This window comes from Schistocerca americana, chromosome 2 (assembly GCF_021461395.2).
Source record: "Schistocerca americana isolate TAMUIC-IGC-003095 chromosome 2, iqSchAmer2.1, whole genome shotgun sequence".
Taxonomy (NCBI): domain Eukaryota; kingdom Metazoa; phylum Arthropoda; class Insecta; order Orthoptera; family Acrididae; genus Schistocerca; species Schistocerca americana.
The window spans coordinates 1,092,276,068-1,092,288,180 of NC_060120.1; positions in this window are offsets into that span (position 1 = coordinate 1,092,276,068).

The following is a 12,113-nucleotide window of genomic DNA, read 5'->3' on the forward strand; positions in this document are numbered from 1 at the left end:
GCACAATGCCGACTTAAGTAAAGTAGGACTGACACTCTAACTTTCTATGATTTGAACCTCTCCTGTGAGTCCAGTTTCTTAATCCGATGCTTCACTTCCGGTTGACTGTATCCCTTGGACCTTCTTCTTGACGATGAAACACAGAAATTGCATCGGAATTAAATTCAAATGGCACAATGCCGACTTAAGTACAAGGGACTGGCACTCTAACTTTCTATGATTTGAACCTCACCTTAGGGTCCAGTTTCAGATGCCGATGCTACACTTCACGTTTACTGTATACCATGGACCATCTTATTGACGATGAAGCATAGAAATTGCATCTGCATTAATTTCAAAAGGCACAATGCCGACTTAAGTACAAGAGGACAGACACTCTAACATTCTATGATTTGAACCTCTCCTGTGTGTCCCGTTTTAGATTCCCATGCTTCACTTCAAGTTTACTACATACCTCTGTCCTTCTTATGGACTATAAAACACAGAAATTGCATCCGAATTCAATACAAAAGGCACAATGCCGACTGAAGTACATGAGGACTGACGCTCTCACATTCCATGATTTGAACCTCTCCTGTGAGTCCAGTTTTAGATTCCGATGCTTCACTTCACGATTACTGTATCCCTTGGAACTTCTTATTGACGATGAAACACAGAAATTGCATCCGAATTTAATACAAAAGGCACAATGCCGAATTAAGTACAAGAGGACTGACACTCTCACTTTCTATGACTTGAACCTCTCCTGTGAGTCCAGTTTTAGATTCCGATGCTTCACTTCAGGTTTACTGTATCCCTTGGACCTTCTTATTGACGATGAAACACAGAAATTGCATCCGAATTTAATACAAAAGGCACAATGCCGACTTAAGTACAAGAGGACTGACATTCTAACTTTTTATGATTTGAACTTCTCCTGTGAGACCAGTTTTAGATTCCGATGCCTCACTTCAGGTTTACTGTATCCCTTATACCTTCTTATTGACGATGAAACGAAGAGATTGCATCCGAATTTAATACAAAAGGCACTATGCTGACTTAAGTATAAGAGGACTGACACTTTAACTTTCTATGAATTGAACCTCTCCTGTGAGACCAGTATCAGATTCCGATGCTTCACTTCAGGTTTACTGTATACCTTGGACCTTCTTATTGACGATGAAACACAGAAATTGCATCGTAATTAAATTCAAAAGGCACATTGCCGACTTAAGTACAAGAGGACTGACACTCTAACTCTCTATGATTAGAACCTCTCCTGTGAGTCCAGTTTTAGATTCCGATGCTTCACTTCAGGTTTACTGTGTACCTTGGACCTTCGTATTGACGATGAGGCACAGAAATTGCATCGGAATTAAATTCAAAAGGCACAATGCCGACTTAAGTACAAGAGGACTGACACTCTAACTTTCTATGATTTCAACCTCTCCAGTGAGTCCAGTTTTAGATTCCGATGCTTCACTTCAGGTTTACTGTATCCCTTGGACCTTCTTATTGACGATGAAACACCGAAATGGCATCCGAATTTAATAAAAATGCACAATGCTGACTTAAGTACAAGAGGACTGACACTCTAACTTTCTGTGATTTGAACCTCTCCTGTGATCCAGTTTTAGATTCCGATGCTTCACTTCAGGTTGACTGTATCCCTTGGACCTTCTTATTGACGATGAAACACAGAAATTGCATCGGAATTAAATTCAAATGTCACAATGCCGACTTAAGTAAAAGGGGACAGACACTCTAACATTCTATGATCTGAACCTCTCCTGTGTGTCCCGTTTTAGATTCCGATGCTTCACTACAAGTTAACTATATACCTTGATCCTTCTTATTGACTATGAAACACAGAATTTGCATCCGAATTCAATACAAAAGGCACAATGCCGACTTAAGTACAAGAGGACTAACACTGACACACTCTATGAATTGAACCTCTCCTGTGAGTCCAGTTTTAGATTCCGATGCTTCACTTCAGGATTACTGTATACCTTGGACCTTCTTATTGACGATGAAACACAGAAATTGCATCGGAATTAAATTCAAAAGGCACAATGCCGACCTAAGTACAACAGGACTGACACTCTAACTTTCTATGATTTGTCCCTCTCCTTCGAGTCCAGTTTTAGATTCCGATGCTTCACTTCAGGATTGCAGTGTACCTTGGACCTTCTTATTGACGATGAGGCACAGAAATTGCATTGGAATTAAATTCAAGAGGCACAATGCCGACTTAAGTACAAGAGGACTGACACTTTCACATTCTGTGATTTCAACCTCTCCTGTGAGTCCACATTTAGATTCCGATGCTTCACTTCAGCTTTAATGTATCCCTCGGACCTTCTTCTTGATGATGAAACACAGAAATTGCATCCAAAATTAATACAAAAGCCACAATGCCGATTTAAATACAAGAGGACTGACACCCTCACATTCTATGTTTTGAACATCTCCTGTGAGTACAGATTTAGATTCCGATGCTTCACTTCAGGTTTACTGTACCCCATGTGCTTTCTTATTGACGATGAAACAAAGAAATTGCATCCGAATTTAATACAAAAGGCACATGCCGACTTAAGTACAAGATGTGTGACACTCTCACTTTCTATGATTTGAACCACTCCTGTGAGTCCAGTTTTAGATTCCTATGCTTCACTTCAGGTTTACTGTATACCTTGTACCTTCCTATTTACGATGAAACACAGAAATTGCATCCGTATTTTATATAAAAGGCCCAATGCCGACTTATGTACAAAAGGACTGACATACTAACATTCTATGATTTAAACCTCTCCTGTGAGTCCAGTTTTAGATTCCTATGCTTCACTTCAGGTTTACTGTATACCTTGTATCTTCTTATTGACGATGAAACACAGAAATTGCATCCGAATTTAATACAAAAGGCACAATGCCGACTTCAGTACAAGAGGTCTGACTCTCTAACTTTCTATGATTTGAAACTCTCCTGTGAGTCCAGTTTCAGATTCCGCTACTTCACTTCAGGTTTACTGTATCCCTTGGACCTTCTTATTGACGAAGAAACACAGAAATTGCATCCGAATTTAATACAAAAGGCACAATGCCGACTTAAGTACAAGAGAACTGACACTCTCGCTTTCTATGATTTAAACCTTTCCTGTGAGTCCAGTTTTAGATTCCGATGCTTGACTTCAGGTTTACTGTATCCCTTGTACCTTCCTATTTACGATGAAACACAGAAATTGCATCCGAATTTATACAAAAGGCACAATGCCGACTTAAGTACAAGAGGACTGATACTCTAACTTTCTATGATCCGAACCTTTCCTGTCAGTCCAGTTTTAGATTCCGATGCTTCACTTCAGGTTGACTGTATCCCTTGGACCTTCTTTTTCACGATGAAGCACAGAAATTGCATCGGGATTAAATTCAAAAGGCACAATGCCGACATAAGTAAAATAGGACTGACACTCTCACTTTCTATTTTTTGAACCTCACCTGTGGGTCCAGTTTTAGATGCCGATGCTACACTTCAGGTTTACTGTATCCCTTGGACCTTCTTATTGACGATGAAATACAGAAATGGCATTCGAATTGAATGAAAATGCACAATGCCGACTTAAGTACAATAGGATTTATACTCTAACTTTCTATGATTCGAACCTTTCCTGTAAGTCCAGTTTTAGATTCCGGTGCTTCACTTCAGCTTTTCTGTATCCCTCGGACCTTCTTATTGATGATAAAACACAGAAATTGCATCCGAAATTAATACAAAAGGCACAATGCCGACTTAAATTCAAGAGGACTGACACCCTCACATTGTATGATTTGAACATCTCCTGTGAGTACAGTTTTAGATTCCGATGCTTCACTTTAGGTTTACTGTATCCCATGTGCTTTCTTATTGACGATGAAACAAAGAAATTGCATCCGAATTTAATACAAAAGGCACATGCCGACTTAAGTACAAGGGGACTGACACACTAACTTTCTTTGATTTCAACCTCTCCTGTGAGTCCAGTTTTAGATTCCGATGCTTCACTTCAGGTTTCCTTTATACCTTGGACCTTCTTATTGACGATGAAACACAGAAATTGCATCCGAATTTTATACAAAAGGCACAATGCCGACCTAAGTACAAGAGAACTGACACTCTCACTTTCTATGATTTGAACCACTCCTGTGAGTCCGGTTTTAGATTCCTATGCTTCACTTCAGGTGTACTGTATACCTTGTATCATCTTATTGACGATGAAACACAGAAATTGCATTAGAATTTAATACAAAAGGCACAATGCCGACTTAAGTACAAGAGGACTGACACTCTAACTTTCTTTGATTTGAACCTCTCCTGTGAGTCCAGTTTCAGATTCCGATGCTTCACTTCAGGTTTCCTTTATACCTTGGACCTTCTTATTGACGATGAAACACAGATATTGCATCCGAATTTAATACAAAAAGCACAATGCCGACTTAAGTACAAGAGGATTGACACTCTTACTTTCTATGATTTGAACCACTCCTGTGAGTCCAGTTTTAGATTCCTATGCTTCACTTCAGGTTTACTGTATACCTTGTATCTTCTTTTTGATGATGAATCACAGAAATTGCATCCGAATTTAATACAAAAGGCACAATGCCGACTTCAGTACAAGAGGTCTGACTCTCTAACTTTCTATGATTTGAACCTCTCCTGTGAGTCCAGTTTCAGATTCCGCTGCCTCACTTCAGGTTTACTGTATCCCTTGAACCTTCTTATTGACGAAGAAACACAGAAATTGCATCCGAATTTAATACAAAAGGCACAATGCCGACTTAAGTACAAGAGAATTGACACTCTCGCTTTCTATGATTTGAACCTTTCCTGTGAGTCCAGTTTTAGATTCCGATGTTTCACTTCAGGTTTACTGTATCCCTTGTACCCTCCTATTTACGATGAAACACAGAAATTGCATCCGTATTTTATATAAAAGGCCCAATGCCGACTTATGTACAAAAGGACTGACATACTAACATTCTATGATTTAAACCTCTCCTGTGAGTCCAGTTTTAGTTTCCGATGCTTCACTTCAGGTTTCCTGTATACCTGAGACCTTCTTATTGACGATGAAACACAGAACTTGCATCCGAATTTATACAAAAGGCACAATGCCGACTTAAGTACAAGAGGACTGATAACTCTAACTTTCTATGATTTGAACCTTTCCTGTCAGTCCAGTTTTAGATTCCGATGCTTCACTTCAGGTTGACTGTATCCCTTGGACCTTCTTTTTCACGATGAAGCACAGAAATTGCATCGGGATTAAATTCAAAAGGCACAATGCCGACATAAGTAAAATAGGACTGACACTCTCACTTTCTATTTTTTGAACCTCACCTGTGGGTCCACTTTTAGATGCCGATGCTACACTTCATGTTTACTGTATCCCTTGGACCTTCTTATTGACGATGAAACACAGAAATGGCATCCGAATTGAATAAAAATGCACAATGCCGACTTAAGTACAATAGGACTTATACTCTAACTTTCTATGATTTGAACCTCTCCTGTAAGTCCAGTTTTAGATTCCGATGCTTCACTTCAGCTTTACTGTATCCCTCGGACCTTCTTATTGATGATGAAACACAGAAATTGCATCCGAAATTAATACAAAAGGCACAATGCCGACTAAAATTCAAGAGGACTGATACCCTCACATTGTATGATTTGAACATCTCCTGTGAGTACAGTTTTAGATTCCGATGCTTCACTTCAGGTTTACTGTATCCCATGTGCTTTCTTATTGACGATGAAACAAAGAAATTGCATCCGAATTTAATACAAAAGGCACATGCCGACTTAAGTACAAGAGTACTGACACACTAACTTTCTTTGATTTGAACCTCTCCTGTGAGTCCAGTTTTAGATTCCGATGCTTCACTTCAGGTTTCCTTTATACCTTGGACCTTCTTATTGACGATGAAACACAGAAATTGCATCCAAATTTTATACAAAAGGCACAATGCCGACTTAAGTACAAGAGAACTGACACTCTCACTTTCTATGATTTGAACCACTCCTGTGAGTCCGGTTTTAGATTCCTATGCTTCACTTCAGGTGTACTGTATACCTTGTATCATCTTATTGACGATGAAACACAGAAATTGCATTAGAATTTAATACAAAAGGCACAATGCCGAATTAAGTACAAGAGGACTGACTCACTAACTTTCTATGACTTGACCCTTCCTGTGAGTCCAGTTTTAGATTCCGCTGCCACACTTCAGGTTTACTGTATCCCATGGAACTTCTTATTGACGATGATACACAGAAATTGCATTCGAATTTAATACAAAAGGCACAATGCCGACTTAAGTACAAGACGACTGACACTCTCACTTTCTATGATTTGAACCTATATTGTGAGTCCAGTTTTAGATTCCGATGCTTCACATCAGGTTTACTGTATCCCTTGTACCTTCTTATTGACGTTGAAACACAGAAATTGCATCGGAATTAAATTCAAAAGGCACAATGCCGACCTAAGTACAAGTGGACTGACACTCTAACTTTCTATGATTTGTCCCTCTCCTTCGAGTCCAGGTTTAGATTCCGATGCTTCACTTCAGGTTTACAGTGTACCTTGGACCTTCTTATTGACGATTAGGCACAGAAATTGCATCCAAATTAAATTCAAAAGGCACACTGTCGACTTAAGTACAAGAGGACTGACACTCTCACTTTCTATGATTTGAACACCTCCTGTGAGTCCAGTTTTTGATTCCGATGCTTCACTTGACTTTCACTGTATCCCTTGGACCTTCTTATTGTCGATGAAAAACAGAAATTGCATAGGAATTAAATTCAAATGGCACAATGCCGACTTAACTACAAGAAGACTTTCACTCTAACTTTCTATGATTTGAACCTCTCCTGTGTGTCCCGTTTTAGATTCCGATGGTTCACTTCAAGTTTACTATATACCTTGGACCTTCTTATTGACTATGAAACACAGAAATTGCATCCGAATTTAATACAAAAGGCACAATGCCGACTTAAATACAAGAGGACTGACACACTCACTTCCTATCATTTGAACCTCTCCTGTGAGTCCAGTTTTAGATACCGATGCTTCACTTCACGTTTATTGTATACCATGGACCTTCTTATTGACGATGATGCATACAAATTGCATCCGCATTAATTTCAAAAGGCACAATGCCGACATAAGTTCAAGATTACAGACACTCTAACTTTCTATGATTTGAACCTCTCCTGTGTGTCCCGTTTTAGATTCTGATGCTTCACTTCAGGGTTACAATATACCTTGGACCTTCCAATTGACTATGAAACACAGAAATTGCATCCGAATTTAATACAAAAGGCACAATGCCGACTTAAGTACAAGAGGACTAACACTGACACACTCTATGAATTGAACCTCTCCTGTGAGCCCAGTTTTAGATTCCGATGCTTCACTTCAGGTTTACTGTATACCTTGGACCTTCTTATTGACGATGAAACACAGAAATTGCATCGGAATTAAATTCAAAAGGCACAATGCCGACCTAAGTACAACAGGACTGACACTCTAACTTTCTATGATTTGTCCCTCTCCTTCGAGTCCAGTTTTAGATTCGGATGCTTCACTTCAGGATTACAGTGTACCTTGGACCTTCTTATTGACGATGAGGCACAGAAATTGCATTGGAATTAAATTTAAGAGGCACTATGCCGACTTAAGTACAAGAGGACTGACACTCTCACATTCTGTGATTTGAACCTCTCCTGTGAGTCCAGATTTAGATTTCGATGCTTCACTTCAGCTTTAATGTATCCCTCGGACCTTCTTCTTGATGATGAAACACAGAAATTGCATCCAAAATTAATACAAAAGGCACAATGCCGACTTAAATACAAGAGGACTGACACCCTCACATTCTATGATTTGAACATCTCCTGTGAGTACAGATTTAGATTCCGATGCTTCACTGCAGGTTTACTGTATCCCATGTGCTTTCTTATTGAGGATGAAACAAAGAAATTGCATCCGAATTTAATACAAAAGGCACATGCCGACTTAAGTACAAGAGGACTGACACTCTAACTTTCTTTGATTTGAACCTCTCCTGTGAGTCCAGTTTCAGATTCCGATGCTTCATTTCAGGTTTCCTTTATACCTTGGACCTTCTTATTGACGATGAAACAAAGATATTGCATCCGAATTTAATACAAAAAGCACAATGCCGACTTAAGTACAAGAGGACTGACACTCTCACTTTCTATGATTTGAACCACTCCTGTGAGTCCAGTTTTAGATTCCGATGCTTCACTTCAGGTTTACTGTATACCTTGTATCTTCTTATTGACGATGAATCACAGAAATTGCATCCGAATTTAATACAAAAGGCACAATGCCGACTTCAGTACAAGAGGTCTGACTCTCTAACTTTCTATGATTTGAACCTCTCCTGTGAGTCCAGTTTCAGATTCCGCTGCCTCACTTCAGGTTTACTGTATCCCTTGAACCTTCTTATTGACGAAGAAACACAGAAATTGCATCCGAATTTAATACAAAAGGCACAATGCCGATTTAAGTACAAGAGAACTGACACTTTCGCTTTCTATGATTTGAACCTTTCCTGTGAGTCCAGTTTTAGATTCCGATGCTTCACTTCAGGTTTACTGTATCCCTTGTACCTTCCTATTTACGATGAAACACAGAAATTGCATCCGTATTTTATATAAAAGGCCCAATGCCGACTTATGTACAAAAGGACTGACATACTAACATTCTATGATTTAAACCTCTCCTGTGAGTCCAGTTTTAGCTTCCGATGCTTCACTTCAGGTTTCCTGTATACCTGGGACCTTCTTATTGACGATGAAACACAGAAATTGCATCCGAATTTATACAAAAGGCACAATGCCGACTTAAGTACAAGAGGACTGATAACTCTAACTTTCTATGATTTGAACCTTTCCTGTCAGTCCAGTTTTAGATTCCGATGCTTCACTTCAGGTTGACTGTATCCCTTGGACCTTCTTTTTCACGATGAAGCACAGAAATTGCGTCGGGATTAAATTCAAAAGGCACAATGCCGACATAAGTAAAATAGGACTGACACTCTCACTTTCTATTTTTTGAACCTCACCTGTGGGTCCAGTTTTAGATGCCGATGCTACACTTCAGGTTTACTGTATCCCTTGGACCTTCTTATTGACGATGAAACACAGAAATGGCATCCGAATTGAATAAAAATGCACAATGCCGACTTAAGTACAATAGGACTTATACTCTAACTTTCTATGATTTGAACCTCTCCTGTAAGTCCAGTTTTAGATTCCGATGCTTCACTTCAGCTTTACTGTATCCCTCGGACCTTCTTATTGATGATGAAACACAGAAATTGCATCCGAAATTAGTACAAAAGGCACAATGCCGACTAAAATTCAAGAGGACTGATACCCTCACATTGTATGATTTGAACATCTCCTGTGAGTACAGTTTTAGATTCCGATGCTTCACTTCAGGTTTACTGTATCCCATGTGCTTTCTTATTGACGATGAAACAAAGAAATTGCATCCGAATTTAATACAAAAGGCACATGCCGACTTAAGCACAAGAGTACTGACACACTAACTTTCTTTGATTGGAACCTCTCCTGTGAGTCCAGTTTTAGATTCCGATGCTTCACTTCAGGTTTCCTTTATACCTTGGACCTTCTTATTGACGATGAAACACAGAAATTGCATCCGAATTTTATACAAAAGGCACAATGCCGACTTAAGTACAAGAGAACTGACACTCTCACTTTCTATGATTTGAACCACTCCTGTGAGTCCGGTTTTAGATTCCTATGCTTCACTTCAGGTGTACTGTATACCTTGTATCATCTTATTGACGATGAAACACAGAAATTGCATTAGAATTTAATACAAAAGGCACAATGCCGACTTAAGTACAAGAGGACTGACTCTCTAACTTTCTATGATTTGACCCTTTCCTGTGAGTCCAGTTTTAGATTCCGCTGCCTCACTTCAGGTTTACTGTATCCCTTGGCCCTTCTTATTGACGATGATACACAGAAATTGCATCCGAATTTAATACAAAAGGCACAATGCCGACTTAAGTACAAGAGGACTGACACTCTCACTTTCTATGATTTGAACCTATATTGTGAGTCCAGTTTTAGATTCCGATGCTTCACTTCAGGTTTACTGTATCCCTTGTACCTTCTTATTGACGTTGAAACACAGAAATTGCATCGGAATTAAATTCGAAAGGCACAATGCCGACCTAAGTACAAGTGGACTGACACTCTAACTTTCTATGATTTGTCCCTCTCCTTCGAGTCCAGGTTTACATTCCGATGCTTCACTTCAGGTTTAATGTATCCCTTGGACCTTCTTATTCACGATGAAACACAGAAATTGCGTCCGAATTTAATACAAAAGGCACAATGCCGACTTAAGTACAAGTGGTCTGACTCTCTAAATTTCTATGATTTGAACCTCTCCTGTGAGTCCAGTTTTAGATTCCGATGCTTCACTTCGGGTTTACTGTATCCCTTGGACCTTCTTATTGACGATGAAACACAGAAATTGCTTTCGAATTTAATACAAAAGGCACAATGCCGACTTAAGTACAAGAAGACTGACACTCTAACTTTCTATGATATGAACCTTTCCTGTGACTCCCGTTTTAGATTCCGATGCTTCACTTCAGGTTTACTGTATCCCTTGGTCCTTCTTTTACGCGATGAAGCACATAAATTAAATCGGGATTAAATTCAAAAGGCACAATGCCGACTTAAGTAAAATAGGACTGACACTCTAACTTTCTATGATTTGAAACTCTCCTGTGAGTCCAGTTTTTGATTCCGATGCTTCACTTCAGGTTGACTGTATCCCTTGGACCTTCTTATTGACGATGAAACACAGAAATTGCATCGCAATTAAATTCAAGTCGCACAATGCCGACTTAAGTACAAGAGGACAGACACTCTAACTTTCTATGATTTGAACCTCTCCTGTGTGTCCCGTTTTAGATTCCGATGCTACGCTTCCAGTTTACTATATACCTTGGACCTTCTTATTGACTATGAAACACAGAAATTGCATCCGAATTCAATACAAAAGGCACAATGCCGACTTAAGTACATGAGGACTTAAACTCTAACTTTCTATGATTTGAACCACTCCTGTGTGTCGAGTTTTAGTTTCCGATGCTACACTTCAGGTTTACTGTATCCCTTGGACCTTCTTATTGACGATGAAGCATAGAAATTGCATCCGCATTATTTTCAAAGGGCACAATGCCGACTTAAGTACAAGAGGACAGACACTTTAACTTTCTATGATTTGAACCTCTCCTGTGTGTCCCGTTTTAGTGTCCGATGCTTCACTTCAAGGTTACTATATACCTTGGACCTTCTTATTGACTATGAAACACAGAAATTGCATCCGAATTTAAAACAAAAGGCACAATGCCGACTTAAGTACAAGAGGACTGACACTGACACACTCTATGCATTGAACCACTCCTGTGAGTCCAGTTTTAGATTCCGATGCCTCACTTCAGGTTTACTGTATCCCTTGGACCTTCTTATTGACGATGAAACACAGAAATTGCATCGCAATTAAATTCAAGTCGCACAATGCCGACTTAAGTACAAGAGGACAGACACTCTAACTTTCTATGATTTGAAGCTCTCCTGTGTGTCCCGTTTTAGATTCCGATGCTACGCTTCCAGTTTACTATATACCTTGGACCTTCTTATTGACTATGAAACACAGAAATTGCATCCGAATTCAATACAAAAGGCACAATGCCGACTTAAGTACATGAGGACTTAAACTCTAACTTTCTATGATTTGAACCACTCCTGTGTGTCCAGTTTTAGTTTCCGATGCTACACTTCAGGTTTACTGTATCCCTTGGACCTTCTTATTGACGATGAAGCATAGAAATTGCATCCGCATTATTTTCAAAGGGCACAATGCCGACTTAAGTACAAGAGGACAGACACTCTAACTTTCTATGATTTGAACCTCTCCTGTGTGTCCCGTTTTAGTGTCCGATGCTTCACTTCAAGGATACTGTATACCTTGGACCTTCTTATTGACTATGAAACACAGAAATTGCATCCG